Here is a 23,064-nt window from a genome sequence, read left to right on the forward strand (position 1 = left end):
TTTTCGCACTCTTTTATTTGCTAGAGTGCTTAAAGACCTTGACATTCACAAATCCTCCAGCCTGGATAGAACCCCTATTGTTCTGAAAGGGGGTTCTTCTTGGCTTTCAAAACCACTGCGTAAGCTTTTCCATCTGTCCTACTCTACTGGTCGCTTTCCGAGTGGATGGAAAAGAGCATTTGTCCAGTCTGTCCCTTAAAAATGCGAATCCTTCTCACCCTCTAACTATCGTCCAATTACACTTTGTACGTCCGTTCTTTCCAAAGTTATGGAAACGCTGATTAATTATCAACTTAAGAAATATTTCGAAGAACGAAAGCCTTTTAATGGTGGGCAGCATGGCTTTCGTAGCAATAGATCAACTAGTGATCTTATGGTTTATCTCACCGAAGAATAGAACAAATCATTACACTATTTTGGAAAAAGTATGATTTGTATAAGTATTTGATAGAGTTTGGCGTCAAGCTCTCTTATAAAAAATGTGTGCATTTGGTATTAAATAATCGCTTTCTTGTCGGTTACAAATTACCTTTCGTACCGTTCAATTAAGGTAGTATTGGACGGGTTCAAATCTGATGCCAACAAAATAAACGCTGGTGTGCCCCAGGGCTCCATTTTGTCTCCGACACTCTTCGTTATTTTATAAATGATCTTTTGTCTGAAGCTTCTTACCCTCTAAATTGTTTCGCTGGTGACAGTACCCTTAGTTTTTCGTATTTGTTTTGAAATAAGTTCATTTAATATGCTCATATCTCATATCATAAAACCGTGTAGGATTTATTGCTTCGAAAATTGAAAGCTGTCTAATATCGCAATAGCGTGACAATCCCGAAAAGCCACTATGTATGGTGGTAAGTGTTAGGGTTTCCTTAGACGATGCAAGAAGTCTTGTACCTCATCTGATTTGGGTATAATTTACAAACCTTCTATTCGTCCAAAACTAGAGTCTTTTGGATAGAATTGAAAAGAGAACCCTAAAGATTATAAAAGGTCTCATGGCTATCATTGTTTTATTGATATTTTCCCAAACAATGCCCTAGTGAAATAGGAAGTTGCATTCCTCAAACAATTCAACTGTAATACCCTACCCGAACTTCTAGGAATGCTCATTAGTTTCATCTTGAACCAAACTTGGGCGTACTGTTAAGTATAGAGATTCTTTCTTTAGCAGGACTACACAAATGTGGAATGCTTCACAAGTCTTAATATTTCCCACTCATGCAGACATTTAAAATTAATGTTCATTTACATTTCCTTTGTAATCCTGCCTCCTTTCCTAATTGCTTACACTGTGTTTATTCATTGTAAGGGTATTCATAACATAAATAAAATTAAGGTTCTGTTCGTATTTTTATTCAATGCCATTGTTTTAATTTAAAATGATATTCAAAAAATATATGACAATGTACTCTTAGCATAATGGTATATAGGAAACCTGACCTTATAAAGACATTGGTAAAAGAGTGGGTAAGTGGCATTAATTAAAGATCCCACTGATGCATTTGATGTCAAAAAAGGTTTAAGACAAGGCGATGCACAGTGATGTGACTTCTTCAACATCGTTTTGGAAAGAATTGTGCAAAACTCAACCATCAACAACACTAAAGGCACAATCTTCCAAAGTTTCATCCAATTACTCGGATACTCAGATGATATTGAATCTGAACCACGATGTGTTGGCCAAAACGTCACCATAGACAGCTACAACTTTGAGGTAGTTGAGGACTTTGTTTACCTATATAAACTCAGACAATGACACCAGCCAGCGCTTAAATCAAACGAAGAATAACTCTTCAAAATCGCTGCTTCTTCTTCTCTCGAGTATTTTAAATTACCATCTTCCCGGTTCTCTTTTATGGCGCTGAGGCCTGGACTCTGTCAAAGGAAGATGAGAGCGTCTTAAAATGCTCCGGAGATTTTTTGTCCCGTATGCATAGATGGAGAATAGAGGAGAAGATATAACGACCAACTGTACAGTGACACTGACCTAGTTAACAGAATTAAAGTCCAACGGCTTAGATGGCTAGGTCATGTAGAGCGGATGGACATCAACGCTCCAGCCTGGAAGGTCTTCGAATGCAATCCCGAAGGACGGCGCAGTAAAGGAAGACCGTGACTCAGGTGGCGCACTCATGGGGGGGAGGAGCTCAACCAACTTGGCGTGCGAAACTGGAGACAGCTAGCTAGGGACCAAGTTGGCTGGAGACCTTTGTTGGTTGAGTGCCAGGTCCGCCCCGGACTGCAGCGCTACCTTAAGTAATTAAGTAAGTGGCTTAGAAAGTTAACTTCTGAAAACATTTATGAAAACTTAGCGGTAGCTTACGAAATATAATTATAGTAATTATTTAAATTAAATGTATCTTTCGTTCTTAAACATAATACAAAAGTCAGGAAAATTATGAGTTACTCATTTAAATGAGTCTTTTTAGATTTTGTTGTTCTATGAGTATCGGCAAACAGAGTAATGTTTTTTGTCTTATCTATATTGCAAAGATCCTAAAAACAATCTAAGCTTCGACAGGTTCAATCCTATTATTAGAAATGATACATTGGTAATTAATTCAGTTAAAAAGCAAATTAGAATTCCAGGATGAATTCAAAACTTTGCCTAGTTTTGTATTGAATACAAAAAGATTATACTGCGTCTATTAAAAGAAAACCCAACGAAACAAGAAGATTATAAAACGTGAAATCATAACAATGTTTAATTTATTTTGGTGTAATTTATGGCAATCATTGAATTCCGTAGGACAACTTATTTCAAATGCCGTAGAAATTCAAATATTTTAAAATAGTGGTCCCTTTTTCACAACAGAAAAATGTATCATCTGAAATTCAAGACACAAGTACAGAACGATTTGAAAGAAAAAGAATTGCCACATCTTTTAATTTAGAATTCAAAGTTTGAGGTTGACGATTTTCACTTTCCTGAAAACTAAAAAATAACCGCACAAAATACAATATTACAAACAAATTGGTTCTTTTCGGCTTAGTTATGGTAAGATTGGCTATTATCAATTTTTTTGTTTTCCAAAAATGTAAATTAATTGTTACTTAATTTCCTCGAAAGCATTAATCACAATCGAATCAATTGAAAATTGAGTTATTTAGCCCAAAATGGCTCAATTTAATAATAAAATCCATTGTATTGTAATTCAATTTAATATTCTTGAAATTAATTTTAAAATCAATTTAAAAATCGGACAATTCAAAAAATTCCAAAACCTCAATACGCGAGTACAGTTGTTTGAAAGGTAGGTAAGTTATAGGTCTATAGGGAAGGGATAGAGTAGGAATATACTCTTGAAAAGTTTGTCAAACCTCACAATCAATGTTATATTCATCCGTAAGCCGATTTGGTTTGGTTTGCAACCACAAAATAATAATGACAGGATGATGCCGCTGACATGTCGTTCTTTATGTTATTGACAGTCCAACACATTGTGGTAGATATATTTGGAGCTATAATGCAAGTACAACACATTGTACTTCTGTTTTGCAGTCAATATATTATGTACCATACATATTTTTCGTTTTTATACTCGAAAACGACATTATAATTGAATTTGAATCGATTCACTTGAATATTTATTATTATTTTGCAATCACCAAAAAGCTCTTTACAATTTCCAAACAGATCGTTAATGGACCGGAAATACATTTCCATCCATTAACTTCACAAATTCCATTTTGTCATTCTTATGGTATTTGCGTTGCGTTGGTGCTTGCTGCTGCTACTTCTGCTGCTGATGCTGATGCCAGCTGCAACCATTTCCGACAATAACTACAAACGTACATAACAAATTTATCAATCTACGTTACCTACAATAATGTGTACAGCACGTAAATATATAAAAAGGTACAGGTGAATAAATGTGGTGGTATAAAATTTCATTTTTCGAAAATTATACCTCGTCATTTTGCTTCTATAAATATTGTATGGGAATTGCTTTGGAACTTTCTCACCGCAGAAATGAAATTGTCATTTATTATGTTTCCCAAATCTACCTTTAGAGAACCAAACTATTTTAACTTCAAAATAGTGATGGAGATTTAAACTTTCAAGGACTAGATGAGTGGGATGGCTTTAATTATTGCATAATTATCGAAAAATTCCACCAAAAAGTGCGGGAGAGTTTAAGGGCCTAGTGCGGGAGAGTTTAGGGGCCTAGGATTTGTAGTCTTATTAATACTTAATCTGATATTATTTTAAGATCGAGGGGCTGAAAAGAAGCAGGGTATTTGAGAGTTGAGAAATAGTCAAAGTCTTCTTGGCACCATTTTGACAAAGAATTAATTTTGAACCGCAATAACTTAAAAATAATATACGTACACGTCATTAGTACACCATTCTAAAGATGCACTGATGGACAAGGTTTAGTTCCTTGCAAACGAAATGCACCCTTTTGATGGCCTATCGGCTATCGCGTAAGGTTCTTGAGCATATCTTAATTCATGAAGTAGTTTCTAATATTGTATTGTATTGTAGTACCCGTAGCGTGATGGTTAGTGCATTGGACTCTCGGAGTCTTGGGTTCAATCCCTGCCTGTGCCATCTAAATTTTTTCACTTGTCCTGCCTCTTGCGAGGAATTGACAAATCCTCCAAGAGTAATTCTTGTCATAAAAAGTGCTTTCTCAAATTAGCCGTTCGGATTCGGTTTACAACTGTAAGTCGCTAGGCCCTGGTTCTTTATGGACTGTTGCGCCACCTAATTTATTTATTTTTTTTATTTTCTTATAATACTGCAATATTTATGCTAAAACGGTTTTTAAGAGAAAAATAGCTTAAAGTTATTTATTTATATACTATTGTAATGAAACAGTCCCCCGAAGACTCTTCTACATAATAATAACAAACAAGTTTATGGTTCACAAGTTTGTTTTCGGTTTTAATTTATAATTTAGTTTTTCTTACAGGGAAATATCTTAAAATGGCGTCAATGGCCGTTGGTTTCTCGAATTCGAATGCCTTCGTCTTGGTTTTTTTGTATGAAGTTGGCTGCGGTTCGGTTATTTTATATTTAAAATGAAGTTGGCAACAATTCTATAAAATAAGGTGTAGCTGCCATCTTTCAAGTGCAAACCAAGTATAATGGTCTTTTTACACTTGGTCTATTCAAATTATTATACTACAACATAAAGTTTTTTAAATACATTTTAATAATGTAAACATGACGAAAAAAGATATTTTTTTAAAATTTGAGCAGATTGAAGTTTGTATTTAAAACCAACACGAAAAATTTATTCCTTAACGTATTTTTCAAAACTACTTATGTGTTTAACTAAAAAATTATAGATAGAGTCAAATTAATGACTTATAACTAAAGAAAAATTTGACAAACTAATCAAAATATTTAAACGATTTAAACTGTTAAATAATGAAAGACAAAAATTTGTACTTTGGCTTAAAAACAAAATTTTTGGTAGTCTTTAAAATTTTTAAACGGGTATATTTTCGAAACCTGATTTGAAGGACAAATTTTAAGGTCAGATTCGAGATCTGGACAATTTTATTCCTTAAAAAAGTATGACTTGTTTATGTGACGGACACATTTTTTTTTTCGTTTTTTAACTTTGAAAACCATTTTAAAAAATTTTTGCAACTTTTGTTAATTTTAATTTTTTTATAATGTCGTTTTTAACTCATTTAATAATTTAGTTAACATTTATCAAAAGGTAGTTATAGTGTGGAATTGTTACAATTTGTAAAAATGCCCTTTTTTCTTAGACTTACTGTATAAATTTTTTTAAATTGTTCCCTAAATACAAAATATAGAATCTTTAAAACGGACCATTTAAAATCTCCTTTTTGGAAATTACTTGAGATTTTCAAGGTCTACAAAAGTTTTAAAATGCTATTAGATGATTTACAAGGTTATTGCCTGAAACTTCTAATAAGCAGTCAATGAGGCAGTCTTATTTTTTCAATAACAACAAAATTAAGACTAATTTACATAAAATTATACCAAAAACTTTGTTTTATAATTATAAAGTCTGCATTTAAAACTTGTGCCCTCATTGTAAGCTCAAAGAAATCTCGTTGAGCTACAAAAAGTAGCAAGATCTACATATGTATAAAGGAAAGAAAGAAAGTAAACTTTATATTAAGTTAAAGATTAAAACTACAAGTTGCTAGTTTAATTTCTTACCTTATGTTGAGTTAAAGTTGGGAGTTCGTGTTTAAAAAGTTGATCTAAAACAAAAAAGAAAAAGTATTAATACATTTTAATCATAAATATATTTTAAACTAAAATAGGAATTGTAGATTATGTTACATTGGTTTTTAAGCTTAAGATTTTCAATTTTAATAAAGGCCTTTTTAATAAGGGCGAGTATAAGAATTAAGAAAATTATTTTGTATTTGAAAGGCACACGTATGCCATTAAGTGTGGAATATAACATCAAGAGCTAGAATTTTTAATGACTCCTCCTCGTAGATGCGACTGAATTGGACCGATGTTAACCTTAAAGGCATCGATCGATTGTGGTTTATTTTAATTCTTCAAGAAACTCCACAGAAAAAAGTCTACCGGGGGCAAATTTCATGAACTTGGTGGCGAATTCACACCCCTGCGAGAGATAAACTTACCCGCAAATCGTTCATGCAAAATGTCAATCGTGGGGTTTGCTGTAAGGCACGTAGCACTAACGTCGTTTTCAAAAACGTATGGACCAATTACGCCGTCTCAGCCTAAAATCTACACATATGGTGTCGTCTCATATACGAAAATGTTGCTTGTTAACACAATAATTCATCCAAAAAATGCCCCTCGTCACTTAAGATGATTTTTCGGTTTGGGTTCCTCTTACTAACGATCGAAACCCAATCACCGAACAAACGGCGTTGGTTATGGTCATGAACTTTGAGCTCCTGGGTCAGTTGGATCTTGTACGGGTTTAGGTCCAATTCCCATTGCAAAATTGGCCAAGTTGAAGTCAGCGAAAGGCCGAGTTCTTGTGCACGGCTAGGAATAGACTGCCTCGAGTTCTGCTGTACACTTCAATGTACGGGCGTTGGCTAATTGTTGAAGAAACGTTGAAGAGTCGACTGTGAAGAGCCACCTAGTCTACCATAAAATGGGAGCAATGCGAGTAACGTTTGCGTTAACGAACAATCATTTTGATACTAAATTTCTATTATTTGAAAGTGCTGTTCAATCGTGTAACTTGCCATGATGATTCGGCATAAACAACTGAATAATAAACAAGAGGTTTGACAGATGTCAAACAAAATGGTCGCCACGGTGCGCTAAAATCTACCTGCGCAAATTGAAAACCCTTTACTTCACTTCATCTAGAAATTCATTCCATTAAAATTAACAAAATGCTTCAGCATGTCACTTTTATATTTCCATAAGATTTATACGAAAAATTGGTTCTTTTCTCCCCTTGATCTAGTTATGCGTTCCCTTCGATTACAAAATTTGTTGAACTTTGTTAAAGAGCTTGACTTGAAGTAGTCTTGTAAAGAATGCAATCTTGCATTCATTGGATTCACCTAAAGTTAAACACTTAAATGTTTGCAATTATTTGACCTTAAAAGGAGTTCAAAAACTTTGCTTTCAATCATTTGACTGCATTCAATTGATCGCAATCACTTGTGACTTGAGGTTTTGCATTCTAATTTAGTGGCACGAAAAATATTATGACACCTTTTTCATAGAATTGGTAGATTTGGAGAAAATTGGTTTAAAATATTGTTGTCTAGTATATTCACAGTTAAATTCTGATTAACTTTTATTTTGAAACTTAAAAATAATGGACAAATTTAACTTGATGCAACTGAGTTATTGTACTTAAAAGCTTTTAAAAGTTTCTATTTGTTTTTTGGAGCTGCTTTTTTTAAAGGTGTAGAAACCTAAGTTGGTATATCTGTTTTAACTGGCAACCAATTTATGATCTGTCAACTGATTCATTATATGTTTGAATTCATATTTTAATAGATTGACTGATGAACAGTGCTTCCAAGTTATTCAAATTTATTTTTTAAATCATGGTTTTGTTCGAAATTTTGTTTAGCTACCGAAAGCTTGAATTTTCGTTCGATTTAATTCTGCTGACTATTTTTTGTCGGAAAGCGTGAAGTATACTCCGATATGTCTAAAACGCAATAATGTGGATATACGGCCACAAATGTTGGAAAAACTCGTCAAAAATCGGACCCCTAGATTCGTGTAAACCAACCGTGGCTGTCATATTCCAGAAATAAATTATTGCAAGAAAATTTATTATCGAATAATGTAAATTTCATGTCACTTCAAAAAATCATTTTTGTTTTATTCCATTTCAAAGTTTTAAATTTATTAAATAAACACCCTTTAAATGTATACCATTTATAAATTTAATCAACCGATAAGTAAATTAGTTTGACCGAATACAAAAACACAAATAGAATCAACATATAAAAGCAAATAAATTATCTGAACTCAAATATTGTTCTAAACTCAAAAGGGTTTATTTTCTATGAGGTTGAATTTATTTGCATTTGATGGATCAATTCTAATTGTGTTTGAGGTAAATTAAATTTATTTGTAATTCATGCAAATGAATTTTTGAAATTGCATCCAATTGGGAAAATACAAAAGAGACCAAAGTTATTAATTTTATTAATATAGTAAAATCATTTAAAGGATAACTTGTATCAAAAACAATAAAATAAAGTTATTTAAAAAAAGTGACAAAGGGCTCTTAATAATTTACATCATTCATTGTTCATTCTTTTTTGGCATGGTCATAAAAAACAAAAACAGTACAAATTAATATTTAAAAGTTTTATTAAATACATTTTATGTATTTTCGGTAAAATAATTTTACAATAAAATGCTGTTCTTCGCGACTTCATTTTTTCAAATCTTGAAACGATTTCTTCTTCTTTAATACGATTTATTACGTCTTTTTTGATGGAAATTGCTGCCAAAGCTTTAGTCTTTATTCCATATAGTTGAGCGTAAATATGATTTTATTATTTTAAGTTTTTAAAAACTAGCTTTCCCTAAAGCAACACTTTCAGAAAATGTTAAGAGATTTTTCAATTTATACAGATTTGAAGCAAATGGTTTGAAACTAAATGATTGAAAATTGATAGCGGTTTGAGATCGGTAATATTCCCCGTTTAATTGAATATATTAATTTTACTCAAGAGATTCCTAGCTATTACATACTTTTGAACTTCGTCGTAAATTCATTCCGTTAAAATTGCTTCATGTTTCTCGTAATCCTAAAACTCCACATTCTTTGAAATATCGCAAAGAAACCCGAAGTTTTCGTTCAGATATTGATACTGTCTAAAACGCTTGTTAGGAGTCTTCTCAATTACGTGGTAGAAAAAATCAACTTTAAATTTAAATTTTGGATCAATTGATTGATATTGTATAGAATTAGGTTCTGAACACCTTTGTTTCACCAATTTTTCCGATCTAGCTGAGTGGCGCCCCAGGCAACTGCTTGTTTTGCCTTAAGGCAGGTTACAGCAGGTTAAAAAATGGTAAATGTCTAAAATTTTGTATGTACCTTTCTATCTTTAAAAACATGCAGTTTGTTTGTATACATTCCTTTAGTCAAAATATTTCTGTTAAAAAATAAGTTCCCCATGGAAATACTCAAAGATGTTGGTTAAATGGAAAAACCGTCCTAATATTTTTTTAAGGATCTGCTTTTCTCAGTAAAAGTTTCAATATTGATAAAAATTCATAGTGTAGACGTTATAAGAACATCATTATTAATAAATTTTACAAAGTCCTAAAAATCCCACATAAAGTAAATCAGGTTTTAACAATTTATTAATAAATACATTAATACTGATATTTTATAAAGATAAAGTTCTAAATTTAAAAAAAATCTCGATCCAGTAACTCTCAGTTTATCTATGGAAAGCTATTTTAAAAATATTTAGAACTCGAACATTTCTTAACATCTTATCATGCTTTAAGAACTCGGTTTAGAATCATTTTTTAGTTCTAGGAATTTTAGATCATTTTTTGAATGAAAGTGAGTTCCAATATGTTTTTTGTTATTTCTGTACCACCACGTAAATAGTTCTGACTCAAAATTCTGACAAAACGAAATTTTGCGAAAAAAATTTAACAAAATTAAACATATCTGTAAGTTTTTATTGAAGTGGACATTTATTTTAGGATTTAATTTTTTCAGTCTCAACTTTTTCGAAATAAAATTGTGTTTTCGTTTGTGATTGATGTTTAAATACTACTTTTTGATCGTGCCTAATTCGTGTTGCGCTGAACATCTTTACTCGAATAAAGATTAAAAGGAATTGGTTTCGATTCGTGCAATCTACAAATTATTATTTGAAACGTGCAATTTTAATGGTAAAAAGTATTATATTTTAAATTTTACGAAATCAAGTATTCAGTAGATTCAGCCAAAAGATTACTGCAGTGACAAAAAATGCAACATTATTGCTTAAAGTTTAATATTTTTAAATATTCAGTTGCCCATGGTTATGTCTGTATATTTTTTTTAAATTTTGTATTATTACACATAAAATATCTTTGTGGTCTGAAATTTAATTCAAAACTGAAATGAATCTAAATATTATCCCATTTGAAGAGGTAAAATACATTTACCAAATTCTAGTTTCCTTGATCCCCAAATCTGATGACTTAATAAATCCAAGTTTTATCGTAAAGTGAAATATCAAACAGACTTTTAAAGCTTACATACTTGATAAACAAATAAGTAAGAACTCAAACAAGTTCTAATTTATCAATGCAACAAGAGACTAGAACTTGTCAAGAAATTGGCCGTACAAACCTTTAAAAAATTCTTAAGAACCACAATTAAACCCATAATTATCGAAACTTATCTCCTCAAAGTCACCATTATCCCGTAGCTGAAAAAGAACATTCGTGCTGAATACAGGTGCTGAGATCATATGATCTAATAATTAAGTGTTATGGACAAAGCTCTTTGTAAACATAAAGTTGGTGCTCATTCGGAATGTAACTTCGTGTGGATTCTTAAATAATTTTTGTATAGAAAAGTTAAATCTTTAAAGTTTATTATCGCTCTAAATAAATAATTTACTTTTGACCTTGTCAATCAGTATAAGCAAAATCTGTTTTCACCGAAGAAAATTTAACGAATAAACGTCATGAATCATGCGACACCCAAAAACGCCATCAACATTAACTTTATTTTGATATCATGTAATCAGATCGTATGAGGTATTAATTTATATAATATTTATTTTGTCACATATACCCCAGAGGCTATATACATATACCAAACCAACTCTACTCAATCTGAAAATATTAATCAGATTAACACATGATTGCCTTACAATCATCATCAGCCTTCCTTACGCCGCGTTTTGCTGATTCCTGGTGTAAATTACCCTTATAAATATCACCGATAAACACTCAGCTCAGGTTTTCTGGTCATTAATCCTTGTGCGAGAATCGAATTCACAAAAACAACAAAAAATGTCCTTAATAATTCACAACTCATAATGGAACTGTGGGGACGTGCCAAGCGGTGTGGTGTGGTGTGGTGTATCGGCCATAACAAGTTGAATAATTAATGGAAAACCGAAAAATAATATTTAAACCATAGTAATTTTTCATTATCCTTTTTGATTCCTATTTTGTATACAGGATTGTCACTACTCCATGCTTTTCCACACCAAAATTGAATATAAATTTTTAATTTGTCTCCTTTGTCCTGAAACTGAAATGCATTCACTTCAGTTGTTCTTTTCTGAATCCAAACAGGATGACAATAATTTCTGTCACTGTCACCAGAATTTATGCCTGAATTCACACAAATTATAATCAAGTCCCGATTTCATCTCCTTTGTGGACTATATTTTTTATGCTCGAAATCCATAAATGTGATTTTCCCAAAATAAAAACCCTCATTTCCTCGTCTCTAAGAGAGGAGACAAGTGAAAAATCAGATGAACCCCATCAACACTTTATAAGAAAGGATAACGAAAAACAAAAAAAAAACACTCACTTTATCGATCGATAATAAAATCCTTAAACGGTGATAAAATCGCTTTTCATTAAGAACTGCTTTGTTCGTGATTTATGTCAGTGAATAATTTATCTGGTAACAAGTCAAGATGGCATCTAGGTTAGTTTCATTATACGAGTAGACCAGAGCCAGAGGTACCTCTACTACTACATAATTTATTAATGACATTGAAAGGATATCGAGGATATTCTAGTTATAGTGGATTGGATATTGATATTGAACGTGGGATTAATAATTCTTTGTCAATGTCAAGGGATTTATAATTATCTACTATTCGTCCTCGTCGTCGTCGTCGTCGTCGGTGTATACTCGCAGAATTGTGGTGGCCTCGATTTTAGTGTCTATTTTTATAAATTGGTAGCAGCTTTAGAATTAGGAAGTAAAATATAAAATTCAAATTCATGGACATGGACATGGACTGTGGACACTGGCAATGGTATAGTTTTAATTTTGTGTCCTTTTAATTGGTATTGGGATAAGTTCTAGTTCAAGTTTGAATTTGAGTGAGTTATATTTAAACAATTTATATCTTAATAGAATTGATGGGTTTTGAATGAGTTGGATCAATAATATATTGTTATATATTTAACCGTTTTAAATTCATGGTCGACAATATTTCAATAACAGTTTTTGCATATTAAAGAGACCTTGTTATACAAATTTGAGCTTTGTATCTTAGTAAATTTATATTTCTGTTATCTGAAGAATTTGTGTATTTTTTAGGGAAGGGGAATATTGGTGATCTATATGCTCTCAAACAACAATCCAAAAAAAAGGAGACTGATGACCCACACTCATAAATTCCCATTTTGGCACTTCTGTGGATTTATCTAAAAATTTTACAAAATATAATTAGGAACATTTTGTGTAAGATAAAAAAAGTCCCACGATACTTGAGTCGAAAACTATTTTTGTAGGTAAGAAAAAGTTGCCAATTTAATTTTTTCTTAAAAGTTAAGTGAAAGTTTAATGAACAACAATATTTGGCAAGTGATGAAATAACTATCATTTTTTTCCAGATGTATTTTAGTCGAAAACCAATTCTACCAATTTTTTGTAGGACTACTTGAAGGTCTTTAATGGTTATAAAAAAATTACTCTTATCTTTCTAAATAAATAAACTTAAATGAACAAAAACGTTTTTACATAAAATGCAATAATTTTTAATTCAGAAACTTAATTTATTCTTAAGATATTTAAGTAGAAAATAAGTTTTTATAAATTATGTGTTATTTTTTAACTGCCATTTGGATTTTTCTAAAAATATTGGAAATTGGCAAAAACGTTATTATTCGATGTATAACATTACTTTTGAAACAATATCATTTTTTTCAGTTAGTTTAATTTACAAAAAGGACAAGTTCAATGCATTTTCAATTAATATCAATTTGGTTAAACATCACAATGAATAATATTAAATTTTGATAGAAACCGCTAGATTTGTTGGTTTAGGAGATATTTGAGCTCACTTGTTTTTAAATTGCTATAGTAAATATAATTATGTAAGCGTCTGAAGCCGTTCGTCAATAGCCTGATAGGTCCTTATCAGTGTGGCTTCAGAACAGGAAAGTCCACTATCGACCAAATATTAACACTACAGCAGATCTTGGAAAGAACCAAGAGCTTCAAATCGATACCCACCATCTCTTTATCGATTTTAAAGCCGCGTATGACAGCATCTATAGGGAAGAGCTCTACCGAGCAATGTCTAGTTTTGGCATCCCTGTCAAACTTATCCGTTTGTGCAGAATGACGATGGAGAACGCACGCTGTTCTATCAATGTTGGAAAAGATCTCACCGATTCATTTAATTTAAAAAAGGTTTTAGACAAGGCGATGCACTGTCATACGACTTCTTCAACATCGTTCTAGAAAGAATTGTGCAAAACTCAACCGTCAACACTAGAGGCACAATCTTCCAAAGGTCCATCCAATTACTGGGATATACGCACATGATATTGACATAATTGGAAGATCAAAGCGTGATGTCAGTGGAGCGTTTTTGAGCATTGCCACTGAAGCGAAGAAGATGGGTTTAGTGATCAATGAGGGCCAGACCAAGAATAGTCTTTCATCAAATAAGGAAACTGAACAACGACGCCTTGGACAAAACATCACCATACACTGCTAGTACTTTAAGGTAGTTGAAGACTTTAACTACCTAGGCACCGCTATAAACTGAGACAATTACACAAGCGCTGAAATCAAACGAAGAATTACTCTTGAAAATCGCAGCTTCTTTAGCCTTAGAAGGCAATTGAAAAGTAAAGTTTTCTGTCGAGCATCTAAAACCACCATCTATAAGACACTCATCATCCCGGTTCTCATTTATAGCGCTGAGGCCTGGATCCTGCCAATGAAAGTTAAGAGCTTCTTAGGATGCTTCGAAAGAAAAATTCTTCAGGTGATTTTTGGCCCCGAATGCATAGATGGAGAATGGGGGAGAAATATAACGACGAAATGTACGGGATGTACAGCGACACTGACCTATTGAGCAGAATTAAAGTCCAACGGCTTAGATGGCTAGGTCATGTAGAGCGAATGGACATCAACGCTCCAGACCGGAAGGGATTCGAATCCAATCCCGAGGGACGGCGCGGCGTAGTAGGGGAAGAACGAGACTCAGGTGGAGCACTCAGGTGGGTGAAGACCTCAACCAACTTGGCGTGTGAAACTGGAGACAGCTAGCTAGGGGCCGAGCTGGCTGGAGACGCATGTTGGTTGAGGCCCAGGTCCAGGTAAGTATGTATAGTAAAAAACACCTACTTAATATTTTTACTTGCGACATATTTTTAAAGTCATTTCTGTATCTTTACATGTAATTATTTTTGAACAAATTATTTTAAGTTGATATCTCTACTAGTTCTTGAGATATGGCCAACAAGAATAGTATTTTGAAACTCATTGATTTAAAAAATATTGTTATTTTTCGACTTTTCAAGGTCACTATTGTCTAAATAAAATATTTTTAGAGAGATGTACGAGTATGTGCGTGCGCATGTACGTACGTTCAAAAAGCTTTATTTTGTCGTCCATGTCTTAAGAACCAGTTACCAAAGTAATAAAATTTTGAGAAAAATAATAATAATTTTTACCTCGAATATTTTATGAACTAACAGATATTTTATCTCCAAATTAAATAACGAATAATAACTTTTTTGACACCTGGTAAAATTTTGAGAAAAATTGAACTGACATTTTTTTTTTCAAACAAAAATAAATACTTAAGACAGAAATATTACTTTAAGTTGGTCAAAATTGATTTACGACTTAAATATTTTCTTAAAAATTAATGATATTGGCTTTAAATAAATTTCATTTAAAATATTGTGCTCGACATTCAATAAAATTTGCATACAAATTCAACAGTCATTTTTTTCATAAAAATAAGCAACTACAAAAAAATTTGTAAAAGTTGATGTACTATTCGCGATATCTCCTGAATAAATGAAGATATTGGCTTTGACTATGTTATCAAATGCAAAGTATTGTTTGTAATTTTAAATTAATTTCTTAGGAAAATTCAACTAGCAACTTTTTTAACAAAATACGATAACCTACAAAAACAACCAAAAACTGAAAAGAAATGGTTTTCGGCTCATCACAAAATATTGGTATGAACATTTTGTTAAAGCTTTAAGAAAGAAAAATCGACAGACGAAATGGGAAGTTAGCATCAGTGTATGTCACATCCCAGCCTCGTTTGTGTTTTCCCGCCGACGAGAAAGTTTTGTTTATGTCTGATATTATTTTTAATTAATAAATTTACATAAATATACATTTCTTTATATGTACTAAGGTTATTATTACAAAATCAGCTACAAATGTGCATTTAATGTATGGATGAGCCAAAGCTAATTGGTATTAACCCAATTCTGTACAAGTAAAGGCAAGCAGACATTAGTAAGTTGCAAAAACTACAAAAAATATCGAAGAAAAAACTAAGCCAAGACTGTTTGTCCATGTAAAAAACCTGTGGTGGGCCATTCCATGAAGTTAAAATAAAGAGGATGAAAAGAAAATAATTGAGCTGTCATCGATTTGGAAGGCAGTATCCGGACGAAGTGCCCTTCTTTTGTGACTCCATCCTCAAAACCATAAACAGCCGCAACAACTCTATCAAGTGCATCAGCGTCATCAGCTGCAGCACCATCGATAACCTCATCTTCCTCGGATCTCACAACAAATTAGAAGATTTTTTAAAAACGATAGTTGAAAGTCTACAGCATTCCCTTGAAAATAACCCCGTACAAAAGTCAAAATTATTGGTTTCTTAAAATTGTGTTAAAATTGTACTTTATACATAATGTTCTTACTATAAAATATAGACATTTAACCCCGTTTATAGCAGCCAGTAATCCAAAGCGCCGATAGGAAAGGGATACATTGGAATTACTTAATGCTCAAATAGGAAATGATTCAATATTTCAAAAAAAATTAATGAACATTTTGACAGAACGTATCCAGAAGGATGCAATGTTCCGAGCCAAAATCTTAATTGAACTCCTCGAAAAACGCAACGACATTGTAAAAAGAAAATTAACGAAAGGATATTTTAAAGTTGTATTTGTATCGTGATTAATTTTGTATGTAAATTAATATTTTTTGTTGTTTAAGTTATTGAATTTGTATGTATTTCCTAGTTAAAAAGGGTGATTTTTCATCTATTATCTTTTTGGCAACACTGGCTTAAACAGTTGACGCACGTTTCTTGTTTAATTTTACTGTCAAATATTTTCATTCCACGAATCGTCTTACAAACGCACAACGTTTTGCAATCATTGAATTATATAATCATGAATGCGTGCTCTGTAAGGAAAGTTCATCGCACGCTTCTTCTATTTTATGGTAAGTTTAATCGACTCACTGAAGCGGCTATTCAGGCTTTTATGACTAAATTTCACACCAATAAATTGTTGGACATTAAACCACCAACACGCTTACATCGCAGCTGTATCGGCCACTATTATTGATGACCATCAATTATTATCGATTCGTAGTCGTTCGCACCAATTGGGCCTCTGTTACTCAAAAACGTGGAACATTTTTTTGCGGAAGGATTTAGGTGTAATGCTATTCAAAATACAGCCTAACGACCTACTGCAACGTAAAATGTTTGGTTAACGGGCTCTTGGAAAGTTGGACAAAGATCCACTTTTTTTTACCGAAAAATTGTGTTGAGCGACAAAGCTCATTTTTAGCACTATGGGTACGTAAATAAGCAGACTTGTTGATTTAGGAGAGAATATCGGCCAAAGCATTCAAGAACTACCAATGCGTCCTAAAAGTCACAGTTTGGTGCGGTTTATGGACTGGTGGCATCATTGGACCGTACTTCTTCAAAGATGACATGTGGTTTCAACAAGACGGTGGCGGTGCCACATTCCACACAGCACTCGCAACAATGAACTTATTGAAAGGCGAGTTCGGTGAACATTTATTTCACGCTCGGTACCGGTCAATTGGCCACTTAGATCGAGCGATTTAACGGCTTTAGACTATTTTTTGTGGGGCTATGTTAAAACTCATGTCTATACAGACAAGCATTTATTCGTGAGATACCTGCCAAAGTGTTGGAAAGAGTATGCCAAAATTGGATTAGCGGATGGACCATTTGAACCGCAGTCAAGATCAACATTTGCATGAAATAATCTTCCAACATTAAATTATATGGACCGTCCTTTCGATTCAAATAAAGATTCCAAGCATTATCTGAATTGTAATCGTATGCGTTTTTTTTTTAAACTTTCTTTAAGCTTTCAAAACATCCCCCTTTATATACAAATTGGAAGAGATAAAGGGTCTGAATTGTTTCTTAATTGTCTTCTTGACCGTATTATTGTTTTGTTTTGTACGTCGAAACATTTTTACTTCAATTTTCTTAGTTAACTTTGGAAAATAATGACAGACGATACCTATAAAGTTATCGTGCAAACGGTATCTTTTTGGCTTTGATGATTATTGCCTCACGTGAAGTAAGACTATCGTGTAACAGAATGACCCCCCTAGTTTCAAATTTATTCACCACACTGGGATAGGTTTCTGATTACAACAACAGAAAAATGGACAAAGCGTACTGAATGTTACTCAAACAGAACACCTTTTTAACCTGTCTTTTGAATAGACAAAACAGAGACGTTACCCGACATTAAATTGAAACAAAATATATTTTACCACTGATCCTGCAAATCGCTTCTTTTCCGGCAAATAAGGAATCTAGAAAATTGGTATAAACATTAGCCAATTATTGATATAAACATTTGACAACAAGAAAAAATCCTTTTTTTCCATGAACTGATTGCCTCTAGAGCAAAAATTCAACTTAACCTTGCTCATATCATGGAAAAAGGGTAAACTCTAAACTGACAATCGATTTCATGTCTATATGCATATGTAAGTTTATATGTGCCAAAAAAGATCCTCCCCTAGTTTTTGGTCCTGATGGATATGGGAAATGATTTGTGTACATATATTTATATCTCACTTTGTTTGTCAATTTTCTCTTTTTTTTAAAAAACATCACTGAACCGGAAATGTTCAATGGTTTTTGTCTCGTACTCGTTTCCAATTCCCACTGCCACCCTCAGAACTCAAAAACCAATAAGTTATGCTGTCATTGTGGTGTGTGATTGAGTGGATAGTAGAGCAACATATGAATAAATTGAATCTTTGATCTAAGTTAATCGGATGTATACAAGTATCTCTGTATAGGAGTATGTATGTGTTTTGTGTATTGTAACAAGAACGAATTTGATGAGAGTCCTGAGACAAGGGAAAATTTAATTTATCTCCCTAAAAAACTTGTTTTGTTATTTTAAATTAATTTTGAAAATACTTAGATTTGAACCTTTTTGTTTTTGTCTGTGTTCAGGAAGTAGATGCTCCATTTTGTTCTCTGTTACCTTTTTTTCTCAAGTCCTTTGGACGTTCTCTATCCTGTAACTTCAATTGCTGTATTTTTCTGTGCTTCCATCAGAAGACCAACTGGGGAATAATTTGATTTTATTATTATACACAATCAAGAGGTGGGTTGAATATTCATCTAGACCTACGAACGAGTATACGAGTATATTGAGTAAATTTTAAGAATTTTTTAATTAAATTATTCTTTCCCAGATCTTAAAAATATGCAAAAGCGAATGAATTCTGCTTTATTAAATTTAATAAATCATGATTCATTTATATTGAGCTTATAGTAATAATTTATAGCATTTTTTCGGGAACAAATTTTTCTTCATATATTCAAAAAATAAATAATCACATCGTTGCCATACATACATTATATTTTATTGTATGGAGAAAAAAAATCAGAATACCTCAACACCCTTATTGAATTCTTAATACCTGGCTTAGTTCACTTACAACATAAATACACAGGGTGGGTCAAAAACTTCTATTTAACTTGTTGATAATAACTATTCGGTTTTCACATTTTTTTTTTGAAGGTACTTATAAAAGAACTTGGATTTACAAAACCGAACTACATCGCTTAAGATAGTACCAAAAACTCATTGAAAAGTATCTTTAAAATATCATCACTCGATTTCTTCAAAAAGTAGCTGTGGTTGATCTTTCTCAACCTTGAAGACTTCACACAAACTGAACTGAAGCGGACGTGGGACGCAGTGTTGTTGAGATTCCTGCTAGATATTCTAAGAACCACATTGCAACAGTTGGAATTTTTACAATTAATTCAAGGATTGGTGTCCGAAGATTCTCAAGAAAGAGTTTCTTTTGCAGATTTTTCGGCTTCCGAATAGTTTCAAATGTTGAAGATTTAATTGGCCTCCCTGTTTTCCGGATCTGACTTCACCAGAATGTTGATCTGTAGGGTTATATAAATAATATAGTTTTCGTAAATACTTCCATTACTATCTCGCACAGGAATGAGAACATGCGTGCGGAAATACAGAGCGACCGCATGTCCTAAAAAATGGGAAAGTCTTTAGGCTTTGTGTCCATGAAATGGGAAATCGTACTCTATACTTAGTCCATAAAAATCTCCATAGATCATACTCTGTGATTCTAACTAAAAATTATTTCCTTCAACAAAATTAAATCTTTAAAAGTTATTATTTTTTATTAGTAAATAACTTTTGACCCACCCTGTAAAAAGGAAAACATCATAAAGTTGAGACGTCACGTAGGACACATATAAAAACCAACAATGTACCTGAATTGAGAAGGTACAAAAAATAAATTCCATACCATACCATAGCTCACTTGAAGTTGAGTATAATGAAGGAAAGCACTTAAAGTATAGGTACCGCACGATATTAGCCTGATGGCGGGCGTTGCGTTCGCTTGCTGGGTCCTTATTGGCAACTGGCAAGAAATCTTCAAAATGCCTTGTCGCGTTTTGTGTAGAGATAAAAATGTTATACGCGATGAGAGGTAGCTATAAGAAAATTCCGTCGTCGTTATGTTTAGGAGCTTGCACTAGGTAAAAGATAGGTGCCTACACGAAATTCTGATACCGACCCGACGTAGGTACTTGCCTTCATTGTAACGTAAAACTTCTTCCAAACTGAATGACAATTCTTTTTTTTTTCTCTTTGGCCCAAAATATAAATCGTTTTATTATCATACAGTTTTAGAGGAGCAGGGATGGATTAAGCAGGAAACTTAAACGAATCTAGGTGTTTATGGTGTTTTGGCTTAGTGCCAAACAAAAATTAAATGATTGTGTGCACAGTCAAGGTCTGTGAAAATGCTTCCGAAATGCGATAGGAGTTTTTAACAAAACCGGGACCTTGGAACGCCTAATGCAATTGCTGGTGGCAATGTTGCCGCTGGAAACAAATTGAAAAGGTGTCGTAGAAACGGTCTCGCATGAGTGCCATGTAGTTATTTGTTACTTGGAAATGTTAAAGTCTTAGTTTCAACCCACAACTTTTTTTTTGAACTTGAAAACTTGCAGTTTTTGTTTCATGTTTTGCGTTTTAAAAAATTAACTTCTATTGTCAAAATGTGTCAAAAAATTAATTTAGTCCAATCGAAACAGTTATAATTACTAAAATAAACGGGTGTTCTCTTTAAAAGGAATAGAACGTTAAATTGACAACAGGAATATTAACGGCCATTATTTCAGCTGTCAAATGATTTATTTTTAACTTGTTTTTTTAGTTCAACACGAATAGAATGACGACTGAAAGCAAATTTCCAAATTGTTCACATTTTTCGGTATTCACCGATATACAGCCACAAATGTTGAAAAAAGATATGAAAATAATGACCTCAAGATAAGACTACGTCCAATATAGCAGTGGCTTTAAAAATTTTCTTTCGATTTAATCTAATTTCTAATTAATTCATTTCATTTTAGTGAACAACTAGATCACACGATCAAACGACTGATAATATGAGTTTGGCTTCAAAAAATAACTTAGTTGCGAAGCACCAACAAGCCTCGGATACGGACGGATTTACTGTTGACAAATCACGCAAACGAAATAAGGACGGCGAACTTCGGATCTTTACGTGGAATGTTAGGTCCCTTAACATACCATGTGCTGCCGAACAAGTAGCAGAAGCCCTAAACTGCTGCAAGCAAGGCAAGGCCATCCAAGAAGTGCGATGGGATCGACCGGGCACCGGGAGATGTTAACGCCAAGCTAGGAAGAGAAGACATCTTTGGTGGCACAATCGGAAGATAAAGCCTGCACAACACCACCTCCGTCAACGGATTCAGCCTGATCGATTTCACTGCATGTCCACAAGGGGACATGAACATCTCCTTATCAATCAACTATCAACCTCACGACACTTCTCCAGTAAACAGGATGTCCGAACATTCCAAGGGGGCAACATTGACTCAAATCACTACCTCGTTGTAGCCCTACGCCTACGGATATCCCGATCCAAGCCAAAACAAGGAAGTACTGTGAGAAGTTTCGACATTAAACGGCTACAATCGCAAGAGACTACCATGTCCTTTTCCGATCAAATCTCTAGTAACCTCTTAAGGAGTAATATGCTGCCTGCATTAAGCAATAAAAACCAGTGTCAACATTGCCTTGCAGCCATCAGAGATTCCTCCTCTAAAGTGCTAGCCTTCACACGGCCACAACAGCGAAGCCCCTGGTTTGGACGACAAATGCCGGCAAGCGCACGCAGCGAAGCAACAAAATGGCTCTGCACAGAAGGACCGGAGCTGCTGTGCTAGCAAAAGAGGAAGAGATACACCGGATTCTTAGATGGAAAAAAGAGAGCACGAGAAGTGCGCGATCGAGGAGATAGATCAATGTCACAACAGGAATGAGGTTCGTTAATTTTACCAAAAGGTAAAAAAAAAAAACCTCCCAAATTTAGCACCCAAGAACCGAAGCGTGTAAATAAGATCAGGGGAACATCGTAGTAGAACCGCAGTCGATGCTGAGAATATAGAAAGATCACTTCTCCAAATTATATAAAGGCGATGACGAACCGAATTCCGCTTTAAGGGAGATAGAACCACTCTAGCTCGGTGACGCAGATCAACAATTCCGCCTACCCGACCTTGACGAAGTGAAGATACTCAAACAAAGTTTCTGAAGCTGAAGGCATCACTGCCGAACTATTCAAAGCAGCAGACGATGACTTGGTAGGGAGTATGCACCAACTCATCTGCAAAACAGCTCGGAAGAAAGCATGCCCGATGAGTGGAATCTCAGCATAGTGTGCCCGATACATAAGAAAGGAGACCCTCTAAACTGCGCCAACTACAGAGGCATCAGTCTCCTTAACATTGCATATAAGATCCTCTCTGCCGTATTATGTGAACGTCTGAAGCCATTCGTCAACAACCTGATTGGTCCTTATCAGTGTGGCTTCAGACCAGGAAAGTCCACTATCGACCAAATATTCACACTACGGCAGATCTTGGAAAAAACCCAGGAGCTTCAAATCGATACCCACCATCTCTTTATCGATTTTAAAGCCGCGTATGACAGCATCTATAGGGAAGAGCTCTACCGAGCAATGTCTAGTTTTGGCATCCCTGTCAAACTTATCCGTTTGTGCAGAATGACGATGGAGAATGCACGCTGCTCTATCAAGGTCGGAAAAGATCTTACCGATGCATTTGATG

The 23,064-nt window shown here is 33.6% G+C and overlaps 1 protein-coding gene across 1 annotated transcript in view; it reads left to right on the forward strand.

Annotated features, from left to right (window-relative positions):
• LOC129943500 (5-hydroxytryptamine receptor 1-like) overlaps nucleotides 1-23,064 on the forward strand; it is a 605,118-nt gene that overhangs the window by 237,428 nt on the left and 344,626 nt on the right. The window lies entirely within an intron of this gene.

This window comes from Eupeodes corollae, chromosome 1 (genome assembly GCF_945859685.1).
Source record: "Eupeodes corollae chromosome 1, idEupCoro1.1, whole genome shotgun sequence".
In the NCBI taxonomy this organism is placed as follows: domain Eukaryota; kingdom Metazoa; phylum Arthropoda; class Insecta; order Diptera; family Syrphidae; genus Eupeodes; species Eupeodes corollae.